At 49.3% G+C, this 17,176-nt stretch overlaps 5 pseudogenes; all 5 read left to right on the top strand.

The window, feature by feature from the left end:
* The first annotated feature begins 1,525 nt into the window (after positions 1 to 1,525).
* On the top strand, positions 1,526 to 1,736 carry LOC124769394 (annotated as a pseudogene).
* Positions 1,737 to 4,965: 3,229 nt separating this feature from the next.
* Positions 4,966 to 5,176, top strand: LOC124769393 (annotated as a pseudogene).
* A 3,230-nt stretch (positions 5,177 to 8,406) lies between these two features.
* LOC124769392 lies at positions 8,407 to 8,617 on the top strand (annotated as a pseudogene).
* Positions 8,618 to 11,845: 3,228 nt separating this feature from the next.
* LOC124769391 lies at positions 11,846 to 12,056 on the top strand (annotated as a pseudogene).
* A 3,228-nt stretch (positions 12,057 to 15,284) lies between these two features.
* LOC124769390 lies at positions 15,285 to 15,495 on the top strand (annotated as a pseudogene).
* The last annotated feature ends 1,681 nt before the right edge of the window (positions 15,496 to 17,176 follow it).

Raw genomic sequence — 17,176 nt, 5'->3', positions numbered from 1 at the left:
CGAATCCAACTGATTAGTACATACATCCTATCACGGGCATAGTATGTAGCACAACTCCATACGCTACCGAAACAAACCAGCAGAGCCATCTCACAAACAGTATATTGCCTATTGTGGCGGCATGCACTATTCAAAGTTGATGCGCAGAATTGTACACTGCCAAAGGTCGATAGTGGCCTTGGACTCATTGACTTTCCCCGCAAATGTGCGGCAATCCTGATTCAAAGTATCGCCACTTTGCGTGAGATTGACCCAGGTGGTACAACAGCGGTGCTTTTCGACCGTTATCGCCCACAATCGGCGCGTGCACCAGTATGTTTGACACATATTCCATTCCGGATGACGACAGTCAAGGACTATTACCTCAATCAAAGTTACGTCCTAACAGTGGCCACCGACAAGGCACGCACATCGAAGCGCCTTTACTAGGCGCTTCGAGGCCAGCCCACACCACATAAATTGGAGGACAGACGACCGTCGGTCATCTGGCACCAAGCTTGGGCTAATATCAACCACCCAGCCCTTCCCACAGAAGTTTCAGCGCTATGGTATCGCGTTGTAAACAATTTAATACCCACTAATCACCGCCTGGCGGCCATCCGCCTATGGCCCTCGGCTGCTTGCGGCCGATGTGGTGACGTAGACACCAGAGAGCATCGTCTCTTATGCCCTCACGTCACAGAAGTGTGGGACCTTGCACATGTGCTATTAGCGCTGATCGGTGGGACTACACTGGACTATGTGTCAATCGACTGGTTCCTTACCCCTGATATTCAGACCAACCAACGAACACGACGTAACGCAATGGTGTGGCTCTTGGGCCACACCATTTTCACGATCTATGACCTTTGCCTCACCGATGCTGTCTCTTTCATGGACTACCTTTGGAGCCAGCATCGCCTGGCGGAATCTGACCGGAAATATACCATTACTTTTGGAAGATTTCTTAAAGTTGCAATGGTTCATGGTTATCAAAAGGTGTTCCGGGCTGACTAAGGCACCTCGTATAAGAATTGCCTGAGTGTACCCCTGGATCTTTGTCACTCAGACTTTCAAACTACCCTTGACTTACCCATACCCCAGATTTGATATTGGCCTTCAGGGCATCACTAGAGTAGACTGTTCTATGATACTGATAATATGGAAATTGGTAACACGGAAATTGTGTGAACCTTGTATGAAAAATTATTGGAAAATTGGAAAACATAATCTATCTTAGAGGATTATTACTTCGTTAATTCTATGGGCGATGGGATTATCTCGCCAGTTTCGTTTGAGTGTGCTGCCGTCGCTGTTTTTTTTTTATTTTGCCTTCATTTCTGTCTTTATTTATTTCTTTCTATTTAGTTTTTAACATCATCACTTGCTTCACACCTGGAGAGGGAGGTGTGTTTCTGAGTAGTGTGTCGTCGCCCCCAAGGCATAGCAGAGTATGCCTCCGCTTTTATTTTCGGTTTATGGCAATAAGTCTTGCTACTAACAACACCCTGCTTTACGTGCTGCGTCGACACTAGAGGATGGCGGCATTTTTGGAGAGGAAAAGGTAGGTCTATAGGGGAGGTAGGAGGGAAAAAAGTGTAGTATTTGTCTTATCAGCTTAATATCTGATACGTCCTGCATCACACGACCAGAATATTACACTCATTTTTGGCTTATGACGGAGTGCTAGGGGCTTGCTCCACCTCTGTCGCGGGTTGGCCCGGCATTGAAGTACCGCCGGGATCGGCCCACCTAAAATTAATTAAAACACAGCCTGAAATGGGTTAACTTTCTGCAGTGATCAGATATTCCGCTGGTAGCAAAACTTGTCGTAGTTGTTGATGTGCCCAGTAGTTAGTTGCTTACACACCACGATTTCTTTTCATTAATTTAAGATTATCTTAAGAATTTTTTTTTTTTTTTGCGGTTAGCCGGACGGCACTTGCAGCCGCATTACGCTAGGCTGGTAATTTATGGGGGCCAGGACAGTGCCTTCGGATGCCTCGTTAGCGTCTCTTATGGTCCGGGCACAGATAATTTTAATTACATTTTTTGGAGTTATATCCTTAGCTCCTCGCGAACGTCGTCGTCGTCGTCGCCGCCGCACGCACGCTGAATACGTGTGTACACACGCACACACACATATGCAGTAGGCGGTGGACGATGTAAGCACTCGGCTAGGTGTAGCTCGCGCCAGTATAGCTCGCACCGGCCTGACGCTGCTGTGGGGCGGCCTCACGGCTTCTCCACTGCCCTGGCAGCTAGCGGCGTTCAAATGGGAGTCGCAGTTTACTCCTCGACATGGAGGGTAGTACTGGGATGTTGACGAGTGATCTCGTATTTGGTCGTTCCTTCCGGCACTTGCCTTTGCGATGTTTTCGACGGTCGCCTGTTGCCATATCGGCCCGCACCACCGTGTGTCACTCCCACATGTGGAGCGCACACGCTGCAAGCATTTAGGCCCTGACACTGCGGTTTTTCATCTCTGGCGGTACTCCGCAAGGATACCGCCCTTCGATTGCGCCATTCCAGCACTAATCGAAGTGCTAGGTTTTCCGGCCTGTTAGGAGACCGCTTCTGCAAAACGTGCGAGGAGATGTTTGCTGGTTGCGAGCTACCCGCCGATTTTCTAGCTGTACGTATTGTCCTTAATCCAAAGGTCACAGGTCACTGTCGGGCTAAGGACGTGTTCTTAACACTGATTATAAGTTGGTGGCACGAAGTGTGGCTTCACATCTTAAACAGGTAATGAATAAGGTACACTGGCGTTTCGAATCGAACCACCTTCACCGCTGCTTCTATATACCGTGATGCTGTCTTACTCACCCACCGCCGACGCTCGAACCCCGGCTTCAATTGATCTCTAGATTTCGCCGGTGCCTTCTCCCATCCTTACCTGCTGGCCGTTATGTCGCGGAAGGGTTTCGGGGAGCACTTCATAAGAGTCATCCGGCACTTCTTGGATGGAGCAAATTCCAGAATCATTGTGAACGGCTGCAGATCACGACCAATTCCCATCAGACGATCAGTTCGACAAGGCTGTCCCTTGTCAGTGTATTTTATCGCTTTGGCGCTGGACCCCATGCTGCGTGACATCGGACGGATGGTCGATGGTGTTCCTTTCCCAGGCGTCACCTTCCGCAGTGCGGCATACGCGGATGGTGTAGGTGTGTTTGTAGCAAACGCCAATGACATCGATTCGGTTCGCCGAGTCCTCCACGTTTATGAACGAGCATCCGGTGCCATGTTAAAATCCAACAAAATGGTGCTAATGCCACTAGGGCCACGATCATTGACCATCGAACGCCCATGCAACCGGATTGTAGGGGAACAACGTATCTTGGGTCTTGAGGTGACTGACTGTCCGCAGCGCATGTTAACACTCACGTGCAGGCGGATTCTCACGCGCATCAGAGGATTTTGCATGAGTCACACTGATCGACGACTCGACCTCCATCAACGAATCCAACTGATTAGTACATACATCCTATCACGGGCATAGTATGTAGCACAACTCCATACGCTACCGAAACAAACCAGCAGAGCCATCTCACAAACAGTATATTGCCTATTGTGGCGGCATGCACTATTCAAAGTTGATGCGCAGAATTGTACACTGCCAAAGGTCGATAGTGGCCTTGGACTCATTGACTTTCCCCGCAAATGTGCGGCAATCCTGATTCAAAGTATCGCCACTTTGCGTGAGATTGACCCAGGTCGTACAACAGCGGTGCTTTTCGACCGTTATCGCCCACAATCGGCGCGTGCACCAGTATGTTTGACACATATTCCATTCCGGATGACGACAGTCAAGGACTATTACCTCAATCAAAGTTACGTCCTAACAGTGGCCACCGACAAGGCACGCACATCGAAGCGCCTTTACTAGGCGCTTCGAGGCCAGCCCACACCACATAAATTGGAGGACAGACGACCGTCGGTCATCTGGCACCAAGCTTGGGCTAATATCAACCACCCAGCCCTTCCCACAGAAGTTTCAGCGCTATGGTATCGCGTTGTAAACAATTTAATACCCACTAATCACCGCCTGGCGGCCATCCGCCTATGGCCCTCGGCTGCTTGCGGCCGATGTGGTGACGTAGACACCAGAGAGCATCGTCTCTTATGCCCTCACGTCACAGAAGTGTGGGACCTTGCACGTGTGCTATTAGCGCTGATCGGTGGGACTACACTGGACTATGTGTCAATCGACTGGTTCCTTACCCCTGATATTCAGACCAACCAACGAACACGACGTAACGCAATGGTGTGGCTCTTGGGCCACACCATTTTCACGATCTATGACCTTTGCCTCACCGATGCTGTCTCTTTCATGGACTACCTTTGGAGCCAGCATCGCCTGGCGGAATCTGACCGGAAATATACCATTACTTTTGGAAGATTTCTTAAAGTTGCAATGGTTCATGGTTATCAAAAGGTGTTCCGGGCTGACTAAGGCACCTCGTATAAGAATTGCCTGAGTGTACCCCTGGATCTTTGTCACTCAGACTTTCAAACTACCCTTGACTTACCCATACCCCAGATTTGATATTGGCCTTCAGGGCATCACTAGAGTAGACTGTTCTATGATACTGATAATATGGAAATTGGTAACACGGAAATTGTGTGAACCTTGTATGAAAAATTATTGGAAAATTGGAAAACATAATCTATCTTAGAGGATTATTACTTCGTTAATTCTATGGGCGATGGGATTATCTCGCCAGTTTCGTTTGAGTGTGCTGCCGTCGCTGTTTTTTTTTTTATTTTGCCTTCATTTCTGTCTTTATTTATTTCTTTCTATTTAGTTTTTAACATCATCACTTGCTTCACACCTGGAGAGGGAGGTGTGTTTCTGAGTAGTGTGTCGTCGCCCCCAAGGCATAGCAGAGTATGCCTCCGCTTTTATTTTCGGTTTATGGCAATAAGTCTTGCTACTAACAACACCCTGCTTTACGTGCTGCGTCGACACTAGAGGATGGCGGCATTTTTGGAGAGGAAAAGGTAGGTCTATAGGGGAGGTAGGAGGGAAAAAAGTGTAGTATTTGTCTTATCAGCTTAATATCTGATACGTCCTGCATCACACGACCAGAATATTACACTCATTTTTGGCTTATGACGGAGTGCTAGGGGCTTGCTCCACCTCTGTCGCGGGTTGGCCCGGCATTGAAGTACCGCCGGGATCGGCCCACCTAAAATTAATTAAAACACAGCCTGAAATGGGTTAACTTTCTGCAGTGATCAGATATTCCGCTGGTAGCAAAACTTGTCGTAGTTGTTGATGTGCCCAGTAGTTAGTTGCTTACACACCACGATTTCTTTTCATTAATTTAAGATTATCTTAAGAATTTTTTTTTTTTTTTGCGGTTAGCCGGACGGCACTTGCAGCCGCATTATGCTAGGCTGGTAATTTATGGGGGCCAGGACAGTGCCTTCGGATGCCTCGTTAGCGTCTCTTATGGTCCGGGCACAGATAATTTTAATTACATTTTTTGGAGTTATATCCTTAGGTCCTCGCGAACGTCGTCGTCGTCGTCGCCGCCGCACGCACGCTGAATACGTGTGTACACACGCACACACACATATGCAGTAGGCGGTGGACGATGTAAGCACTCGGCTAGGTGTAGCTCGCGCCAGTATAGCTCGCACCGGCCTGACGCTGCTGTGGGGCGGCCTCACGGCTTCTCCACTGCCCTGGCAGCTAGCGGCGTTCAAATGGGAGTCGCAGTTTACTCCTCGACATGGAGGGTAGTACTGGGATGTTGACGAGTGATCTCGTATTTGGTCGTTCCTTCCGGCACTTGCCTTTGCGATGTTTTCGACGGTCGCCTGTTGCCATATCGGCCCGCACCACCGTGTGTCACTCCCACATGTGGAGCGCACACGCTGCAAGCATTTAGGCCCTGACACTGCGGTTTTTCATCTCTGGCGGTACTCCGCAAGGATACCGCCCTTCGATTGCGCCATTCCAGCACTAATCGAAGTGCTAGGTTTTCCGGCCTGTTAGGAGACCGCTTCTGCAAAACGTGCGAGGAGATGTTTGCTGGTTGCGAGCTACCCGCCGATTTTCTAGCTGTACGTATTGTCCTTAATCCAAAGGTCACAGGTCACTGTCGGGCTAAGGACGTGTTCTTAACACTGATTATAAGTTGGTGGCACGAAGTGTGGCTTCACATCTTAAACAGGTAATGAATAAGGTACACTGGCGTTTCGAATCGAACCACCTTCACCGCTGCTTCTATATACCGTGATGCTGTCTTACTCACCCACCGCCGACGCTCGAACCCCGGCTTCAATTGATCTCTAGATTTCGCCGGTGCCTTCTCCCATCCTTACCTGCTGGCCGTTATGTCGCGGAAGGGTTTCGGGGAGCACTTCATAAGAGTCATCCGGCACTTCTTGGATGGAGCAAATTCCAGAATCATTGTGAACGGCTGCAGATCACGACCAATTCCCATCAGACGATCAGTTCGACAAGGCTGTCCCTTGTCAGTGTATTTTATCGCTTTGGCGCTGGACCCCATGCTGCGTGACATCGGACGGATGGTCGATGGTGTTCCTTTCCCAGGCGTCACCTTCCGCAGTGCGGCATACGCGGATGGTGTAGGTGTGTTTGTAGCAAACGCCAATGACATCGATTCGGTTCGCCGAGTCCTCCACGTTTATGAACGAGCATCCGGTGCCATGTTAAAATCCAACAAAATGGTGCTAATGCCACTAGGGCCACGATCATTGACCATCGAACGCCCATGCAACCGGATTGTAGGGGAACAACGTATCTTGGGTCTTGAGGTGACTGACTGTCCGCAGCGCATGTTAACACTCACGTGCAGGCGGATTCTCACGCGCATCAGAGGATTTTGCATGAGTCACACTGATCGACGACTCGACCTCCATCAACGAATCCAACTGATTAGTACATACATCCTATCACGGGCATAGTATGTAGCACAACTCCATACGCTACCGAAACAAACCAGCAGAGCCATCTCACAAACAGTATATTGCCTATTGTGGCGGCATGCACTATTCAAAGTTGATGCGCAGAATTGTACACTGCCAAAGGTCGATAGTGGCCTTGGACTCATTGACTTTCCCCGCAAATGTGCGGCAATCCTGATTCAAAGTATCGCCACTTTGCGTGAGATTGACCCAGGTGGTACAACAGCGGTGCTTTTCGACCGTTATCGCCCACAATCGGCGCGTGCACCAGTATGTTTGACACATATTCCATTCCGGATGACGACAGTCAAGGACTATTACCTCAATCAAAGTTACGTCCTAACAGTGGCCACCGACAAGGCACGCACATCGAAGCGCCTTTACTAGGCGCTTCGAGGCCAGCCCACACCACATAAATTGGAGGACAGACGACCGTCGGTCATCTGGCACCAAGCTTGGGCTAATATCAACCACCCAGCCCTTCCCACAGAAGTTTCAGCGCTATGGTATCGCGTTGTAAACAATTTAATACCCACTAATCACCGCCTGGCGGCCATCCGCCTATGGCCCTCGGCTGCTTGCGGCCGATGTGGTGACGTAGACACCAGAGAGCATCGTCTCTTATGCCCTCACGTCACAGAAGTGTGGGACCTTGCACGTGTGCTATTAGCGCTGATCGGTGGGACTACACTGGACTATGTGTCAATCGACTGGTTCCTTACCCCTGATATTCAGACCAACCAACGAACACGACGTAACGCAATGGTGTGGCTCTTGGGCCACACCATTTTCACGATCTATGACCTTTGCCTCACCGATGCTGTCTCTTTCATGGACTACCTTTGGAGCCAGCATCGCCTGGCGGAATCTGACCGGAAATATACCATTACTTTTGGAAGATTTCTTAAAGTTGCAATGGTTCATGGTTATCAAAAGGTGTTCCGGGCTGACTAAGGCACCTCGTATAAGAATTGCCTGAGTGTACCCCTGGATCTTTGTCACTCAGACTTTCAAACTACCCTTGACTTACCCATACCCCAGATTTGATATTGGCCTTCAGGGCATCACTAGAGTAGACTGTTCTATGATACTGATAATATGGAAATTGGTAACACGGAAATTGTGTGAACCTTGTATGAAAAATTATTGGAAAATTGGAAAACATAATCTATCTTAGAGGATTATTACTTCGTTAATTCTATGGGCGATGGGATTATCTCGCCAGTTTCGTTTGAGTGTGCTGCCGTCGCTGTTTTTTTTTTTTATTTTGCCTTCATTTCTGTCTTTATTTATTTCTTTCTATTTAGTTTTTAACATCATCACTTGCTTCACACCTGGAGAGGGAGGTGTGTTTCTGAGTAGTGTGTCGTCGCCCCCAAGGCATAGCAGAGTATGCCTCCGCTTTTATTTTCGGTTTATGGCAATAAGTCTTGCTACTAACAACACCCTGCTTTACGTGCTGCGTCGACACTAGAGGATGGCGGCATTTTTGGAGAGGAAAAGGTAGGTCTATAGGGGAGGTAGGAGGGAAAAAAGTGTAGTATTTGTCTTATCAGCTTAATATCTGATACGTCCTGCATCACACGACCAGAATATTACACTCATTTTTGGCTTATGACGGAGTGCTAGGGGCTTGCTCCACCTCTGTCGCGGGTTGGCCCGGCATTGAAGTACCGCCGGGATCGGCCCACCTAAAATTAATTAAAACACAGCCTGAAATGGGTTAACTTTCTGCAGTGATCAGATATTCCGCTGGTAGCAAAACTTGTCGTAGTTGTTGATGTGCCCAGTAGTTAGTTGCTTACACACCACGATTTCTTTTCATTAATTTAAGATTATCTTAAGAATTTTTTTTTTTTTTGCGGTTAGCCGGACGGCACTTGCAGCCGCATTACGCTAGGCTGGTAATTTATGGGGGCACAGGACAGTGCCTTCGGATGCCTCGTTAGCGTCTCTTATGGTCCGGGCACAGATAATTTTAATTACATTTTTTGGAGTTATATCCTTAGCTCCTCGCGAACGTCGTCGTCGTCGTCGCCGCCGCACGCACGCTGAATACGTGTGTACACACGCACACACACATATGCAGTAGGCGGTGGACGATGTAAGCACTCGGCTAGGTGTAGCTCGCGCCAGTATAGCTCGCACCGGCCTGACGCTGCTGTGGGGCGGCCTCACGGCTTCTCCACTGCCCTGGCAGCTAGCGGCGTTCAAATGGGAGTCGCAGTTTACTCCTCGACATGGAGGGTAGTACTGGGATGTTGACGAGTGATCTCGTATTTGGTCGTTCCTTCCGGCACTTGCCTTTGCGATGTTTTCGACGGTCGCCTGTTGCCATATCGGCCCGCACCACCGTGTGTCACTCCCACATGTGGAGCGCACACGCTGCAAGCATTTAGGCCCTGACACTGCGGTTTTTCATCTCTGGCGGTACTCCGCAAGGATACCGCCCTTCGATTGCGCCATTCCAGCACTAATCGAAGTGCTAGGTTTTCCGGCCTGTTAGGAGACCGCTTCTGCAAAACGTGCGAGGAGATGTTTGCTGGTTGCGAGCTACCCGCCGATTTTCTAGCTGTACGTATTGTCCTTAATCCAAAGGTCACAGGTCACTGTCGGGCTAAGGACGTGTTCTTAACACTGATTATAAGTTGGTGGCACGAAGTGTGGCTTCACATCTTAAACAGGTAATGAATAAGGTACACTGGCGTTTCGAATCGAACCACCTTCACCGCTGCTTCTATATACCGTGATGCTGTCTTACTCACCCACCGCCGACGCTCGAACCCCGGCTTCAATTGATCTCTAGATTTCGCCGGTGCCTTCTCCCATCCTTACCTGCTGGCCGTTATGTCGCGGAAGGGTTTCGGGGAGCACTTCATAAGAGTCATCCGGCACTTCTTGGATGGAGCAAATTCCAGAATCATTGTGAACGGCTGCAGATCACGACCAATTCCCATCAGACGATCAGTTCGACAAGGCTGTCCCTTGTCAGTGTATTTTATCGCTTTGGCGCTGGACCCCATGCTGCGTGACATCGGACGGATGGTCGATGGTGTTCCTTTCCCAGGCGTCACCTTCCGCAGTGCGGCATACGCGGATGGTGTAGGTGTGTTTGTAGCAAACGCCAATGACATCGATTCGGTTCGCCGAGTCCTCCACGTTTATGAACGAGCATCCGGTGCCATGTTAAAATCCAACAAAATGGTGCTAATGCCACTAGGGCCACGATCATTGACCATCGAACGCCCATGCAACCGGATTGTAGGGGAACAACGTATCTTGGGTCTTGAGGTGACTGACTGTCCGCAGCGCATGTTAACACTCACGTGCAGGCGGATTCTCACGCGCATCAGAGGATTTTGCATGAGTCACACTGATCGACGACTCGACCTCCATCAACGAATCCAACTGATTAGTACATACATCCTATCACGGGCATAGTATGTAGCACAACTCCATACGCTACCGAAACAAACCAGCAGAGCCATCTCACAAACAGTATATTGCCTATTGTGGCGGCATGCACTATTCAAAGTTGATGCGCAGAATTGTACACTGCCAAAGGTCGATAGTGGCCTTGGACTCATTGACTTTCCCCGCAAATGTGCGGCAATCCTGATTCAAAGTATCGCCACTTTGCGTGAGATTGACCCAGGTGGTACAACAGCGGTGCTTTTCGACCGTTATCGCCCACAATCGGCGCGTGCACCAGTATGTTTGACACATATTCCATTCCGGATGACGACAGTCAAGGACTATTACCTCAATCAAAGTTACGTCCTAACAGTGGCCACCGACAAGGCACGCACATCGAAGCGCCTTTACTAGGCGCTTCGAGGCCAGCCCACACCACATAAATTGGAGGACAGACGACCGTCGGTCATCTGGCACCAAGCTTGGGCTAATATCAACCACCCAGCCCTTCCCACAGAAGTTTCAGCGCTATGGTATCGCGTTGTAAACAATTTAATACCCACTAATCACCGCCTGGCGGCCATCCGCCTATGGCCCTCGGCTGCTTGCGGCCGATGTGGTGACGTAGACACCAGAGAGCATCGTCTCTTATGCCCTCACGTCACAGAAGTGTGGGACCTTGCACGTGTGCTATTAGCGCTGATCGGTGGGACTACACTGGACTATGTGTCAATCGACTGGTTCCTTACCCCTGATATTCAGACCAACCAACGAACACGACGTAACGCAATGGTGTGGCTCTTGGGCCACACCATTTTCACGATCTATGACCTTTGCCTCACCGATGCTGTCTCTTTCATGGACTACCTTTGGAGCCAGCATCGCCTGGCGGAATCTGACCGGAAATATACCATTACTTTTGGAAGATTTCTTAAAGTTGCAATGGTTCATGGTTATCAAAAGGTGTTCCGGGCTGACTAAGGCACCTCGTATAAGAATTGCCTGAGTGTACCCCTGGATCTTTGTCACTCAGACTTTCAAACTACCCTTGACTTACCCATACCCCAGATTTGATATTGGCCTTCAGGGCATCACTAGAGTAGACTGTTCTATGATACTGATAATATGGAAATTGGTAACACGGAAATTGTGTGAACCTTGTATGAAAAATTATTGGAAAATTGGAAAACATAATCTATCTTAGAGGATTATTACTTCGTTAATTCTATGGGCGATGGGATTATCTCGCCAGTTTCGTTTGAGTGTGCTGCCGTCGCTGTTTTTTTTTTATTTTGCCTTCATTTCTGTCTTTATTTATTTCTTTCTATTTAGTTTTTAACATCATCACTTGCTTCACACCTGGAGAGGGAGGTGTGTTTCTGAGTAGTGTGTCGTCGCCCCCAAGGCATAGCAGAGTATGCCTCCGCTTTTATTTTCGGTTTATGGCAATAAGTCTTGCTACTAACAACACCCTGCTTTACGTGCTGCGTCGACACTAGAGGATGGCGGCATTTTTGGAGAGGAAAAGGTAGGTCTATAGGGGAGGTAGGAGGGAAAAAAGTGTAGTATTTGTCTTATCAGCTTAATATCTGATACGTCCTGCATCACACGACCAGAATATTACACTCATTTTTGGCTTATGACGGAGTGCTAGGGGCTTGCTCCACCTCTGTCGCGGGTTGGCCCGGCATTGAAGTACCGCCGGGATCGGCCCACCTAAAATTAATTAAAACACAGCCTGAAATGGGTTAACTTTCTGCAGTGATCAGATATTCCGCTGGTAGCAAAACTTGTCGTAGTTGTTGATGTGCCCAGTAGTTAGTTGCTTACACACCACGATTTCTTTTCATTAATTTAAGATTATCTTAAGAATTTTTTTTTTTTTTGCGGTTAGCCGGACGGCACTTGCAGCCGCATTACGCTAGGCTGGTAATTTATGGGGGCACAGGACAGTGCCTTCGGATGCCTCGTTAGCGTCTCTTATGGTCCGGGCACAGATAATTTTAATTACATTTTTTGGAGTTGTATCCTTAGCTCCTCGCGAACGTCGTCGTCGTCGTCGCCGCCGCACGCACGCTGAATACGTGTGTACACACGCACACACACATATGCAGTAGGCGGTGGACGATGTAAGCACTCGGCTAGGTGTAGCTCGCGCCAGTATAGCTCGCACCGGCCTGACGCTGCTGTGGGGCGGCCTCACGGCTTCTCCACTGCCCTGGCAGCTAGCGGCGTTCAAATGGGAGTCGCAGTTTACTCCTCGACATGGAGGGTAGTACTGGGATGTTGACGAGTGATCTCGTATTTGGTCGTTCCTTCCGGCACTTGCCTTTGCGATGTTTTCGACGGTCGCCTGTTGCCATATCGGCCCGCACCACCGTGTGTCACTCCCACATGTGGAGCGCACACGCTGCAAGCATTTAGGCCCTGACACTGCGGTTTTTCATCTCTGGCGGTACTCCGCAAGGATACCGCCCTTCGATTGCGCCATTCCAGCACTAATCGAAGTGCTAGGTTTTCCGGCCTGTTAGGAGACCGCTTCTGCAAAACGTGCGAGGAGATGTTTGCTGGTTGCGAGCTACCCGCCGATTTTCTAGCTGTACGTATTGTCCTTAATCCAAAGGTCACAGGTCACTGTCGGGCTAAGGACGTGTTCTTAACACTGATTATAAGTTGGTGGCACGAAGTGTGGCTTCACATCTTAAACAGGTAATGAATAAGGTACACTGGCGTTTCGAATCGAACCACCTTCACCGCTGCTTCTATATACCGTGATGCTGTCTTACTCACCCACCGCCGACGCTCGAACCCCGGCTTCAATTGATCTCTAGATTTCGCCGGTGCCTTCTCCCATCCTTACCTGCTGGCCGTTATGTCGCGGAAGGGTTTCGGGGAGCACTTCATAAGAGTCATCCGGCACTTCTTGGATGGAGCAAATTCCAGAATCATTGTGAACGGCTGCAGATCACGACCAATTCCCATCAGACGATCAGTTCGACAAGGCTGTCCCTTGTCAGTGTATTTTATCGCTTTGGCGCTGGACCCCATGCTGCGTGACATCGGACGGATGGTCGATGGTGTTCCTTTCCCAGGCGTCACCTTCCGCAGTGCGGCATACGCGGATGGTGTAGGTGTGTTTGTAGCAAACGCCAATGACATCGATTCGGTTCGCCGAGTCCTCCACGTTTATGAACGAGCATCCGGTGCCATGTTAAAATCCAACAAAATGGTGCTAATGCCACTAGGGCCACGATCATTGACCATCGAACGCCCATGCAACCGGATTGTAGGGGAACAACGTATCTTGGGTCTTGAGGTGACTGACTGTCCGCAGCGCATGTTAACACTCACGTGCAGGCGGATTCTCACGCGCATCAGAGGATTTTGCATGAGTCACACTGATCGACGACTCGACCTCCATCAACGAATCCAACTGATTAGTACATACATCCTATCACGGGCATAGTATGTAGCACAACTCCATACGCTACCGAAACAAACCAGCAGAGCCATCTCACAAACAGTATATTGCCTATTGTGGCGGCATGCACTATTCAAAGTTGATGCGCAGAATTGTACACTGCCAAAGGTCGATAGTGGCCTTGGACTCATTGACTTTCCCCGCAAATGTGCGGCAATCCTGATTCAAAGTATCGCCACTTTGCGTGAGATTGACCCAGGTGGTACAACAGCGGTGCTTTTCGACCGTTATCGCCCACAATCGGCGCGTGCACCAGTATGTTTGACACATATTCCATTCCGGATGACGACAGTCAAGGACTATTACCTCAATCAAAGTTACGTCCTAACAGTGGCCACCGACAAGGCACGCACATCGAAGCGCCTTTACTAGGCGCTTCGAGGCCAGCCCACACCACATAAATTGGAGGACAGACGACCGTCGGTCATCTGGCACCAAGCTTGGGCTAATATCAACCACCCAGCCCTTCCCACAGAAGTTTCAGCGCTATGGTATCGCGTTGTAAACAATTTAATACCCACTAATCACCGCCTGGCGGCCATCCGCCTATGGCCCTCGGCTGCTTGCGGCCGATGTGGTGACGTAGACACCAGAGAGCATCGTCTCTTATGCCCTCACGTCACAGAAGTGTGGGACCTTGCACGTGTGCTATTAGCGCTGATCGGTGGGACTACACTGGACTATGTGTCAATCGACTGGTTCCTTACCCCTGATATTCAGACCAACCAACGAACACGACGTAACGCAATGGTGTGGCTCTTGGGCCACACCATTTTCACGATCTATGACCTTTGCCTCACCGATGCTGTCTCTTTCATGGACTACCTTTGGAGCCAGCATCGCCTGGCGGAATCTGACCGGAAATATACCATTACTTTTGGAAGATTTCTTAAAGTTGCAATGGTTCATGGTTATCAAAAGGTGTTCCGGGCTCACTAAGGCACCTCGTATAAGAATTGCCTGAGTGTACCCCTGGATCTTTGTCACTCAGACTTTCAAACTACCCTTGACTTACCCATACCCCAGATTTGATATTGGCCTTCAGGGCATCACTAGAGTAGACTGTTCTATGATACTGATAATATGGAAATTGGTAACACGGAAATTGTGTGAACCTTGTATGAAAAATTATTGGAAAATTGGAAAACATAATCTATCTTAGAGGATTATTACTTCGTTAATTCTATGGGCGATGGGATTATCTCGCCAGTTTCGTTTGAGTGTGCTGCCGTCGCTGTTTTTTTTTTATTTTGCCTTCATTTCTGTCTTTATTTATTTCTTTCTATTTAGTTTTTAACATCATCACTTGCTTCACACCTGGAGAGGGAGGTGTGTTTCTGAGTAGTGTGTCGTCGCCCCCAAGGCATAGCAGAGTATGCCTCCGCTTTTATTTTCGGTTTATGGCAATAAGTCTTGCTACTAACAACACCCTGCTTTACGTGCTGCGTCGACACTAGAGGATGGCGGCATTTTTGGAGAGGAAAAGGTAGGTCTATAGGGGAGGTAGGAGGGAAAAAAGTGTAGTATTTGTCTTATCAGCTTAATATCTGATACGTCCTGCATCACACGACCAGAATATTACACTCATTTTTGGCTTATGACGGAGTGCTAGGGGCTTGCTCCACCTCTGTCGCGGGTTGGCCCGGCATTGAAGTACCGCCGGGATCGGCCCACCTAAAATTAATTAAAACACAGCCTGAAATGGGTTAACTTTCTGCAGTGATCAGATATTCCGCTGGTAGCAAAACTTGTCGTAGTTGTTGATGTGCCCAGTAGTTAGTTGCTTACACACCACGATTTCTTTTCATTAATTTAAGATTATCTTAAGAATTTTTTTTTTTTTTTTTGCGGTTAGCCGGACGGCACTTGCAGCCGCATTACGCTAGGCTGGTAATTTATGGGGGCACAGGACAGTGCCTTCGGATGCCTCGTTAGCGTCTCTTATGGTCCGGGCACAGATAATTTTAATTACATTTTTTGGAGTTATATCCTTAGCTCCTCGCGAACGTCGTCGTCGTCGCCGCCGCACGCACGCTGAATACGTGTGTACACACGCACACACACATATGCAGTAGGCGGTGGACGATGTAAGCACTCGGCTAGGTGTAGCTCGCGCCAGTATAGCTCGCACCGGCCTGACGCTGCTGTGGGGCGGCCTCACGGCTTCTCCACTGCCCTGGCAGCTAGCGGCGTTCAAATGGGAGTCGCAGTTTACTCCTCGACATGGAGGGTAGTACTGGGATGTTGACGAGTGATCTCGTATTTGGTCGTTCCTTCCGGCACTTGCCTTTGCAATGATTTCGACGGTCGCCTGTTGCCATATCGGCCCGCACCACCGTGTGTCACTCCCACATGTGGAGCGCACACGCTGCAAGCATTTAGGCCCTGACACTGCGGTTTTTCATCTCTGGCGGTACTCCGCAAGGATACCGCCCTTCGATTGTGCCATTCCAGCACTAATCGAAGTGCTAGGTTTTCCGGCCTGTTAGGAGACCGCTTCTGCAAAACGTGCGAGGAGATGTTTGCTGGTTGCGAGCTACCCGCCGATTTTCTAGCTGTACGTATTGTCCTTAATCCAAAGGTCACAGGTCACTGTCGGGCTAAGGACGTGTTCTTAACACTGATTATAAGTTGGTGGCATGAAGTGTGGCTTCACATCTTAAACAGGTAATGAATAAGGTACACTGGCGTTTCGAATCGAACCACCTTCACCGCTGCTTCTATATAACGTGATGCTGTCCTACTCACCCACCGCCGACGCTCGAACCCCGGCTCAATTGATCTCTAGATTTCGCCGGTGCCTTCTCCCATCCTTACCTGCTGGCCGTTATGTCGCGGAAGGGTTTCGGGGAGCACTTCATAAGAGTCATCCGGCACTTCTTGGATGGAGCAAATTCCAGAATCATTGTGAACGGCTGCAGATCACGACCAATTCCCATCAGACGATCAGTTCGACAAGGCTGTCCCTTGTCAGTGTATTTTATCGCTTTGGCGCTGGACCCCATGCTGCGTGACATCGGACGGATGGTCGATGGTGTTCCTTTCCCAGGCGTCACCTTCCGCAGTGCGGCATACGCGGATGGTGTAGGTGTGTTTGTAGCAAACGCCAATGACATCGATTCGGTTCGCCGAGTCCTCCACATTTATGAACGAGCATCCGGTGCCATGTTAAAATCCAACAAAATGGTGCTAATGCCACTAGGGCCACGATCATTGACCATCGAACGCCCATGCAACCGGATTGTAGGGGAACAACGTATCTTGGGTCTTGAGGTGACTGACTGTCCGCAGCGCATGTTAACACTCACGTGCAGGCGGATTCTCACGCGCATCAGAGGATTTTGCATGAGTCACACTGAT

This window comes from Schistocerca piceifrons, unplaced genomic scaffold (genome assembly GCF_021461385.2).
Source record: "Schistocerca piceifrons isolate TAMUIC-IGC-003096 unplaced genomic scaffold, iqSchPice1.1 HiC_scaffold_701, whole genome shotgun sequence".
NCBI lineage: Eukaryota > Metazoa > Arthropoda > Insecta > Orthoptera > Acrididae > Schistocerca > Schistocerca piceifrons.
Note: the sequence above shows the minus strand (reverse complement) of the source record. Positions and strands in the feature narration are given on the sequence as shown.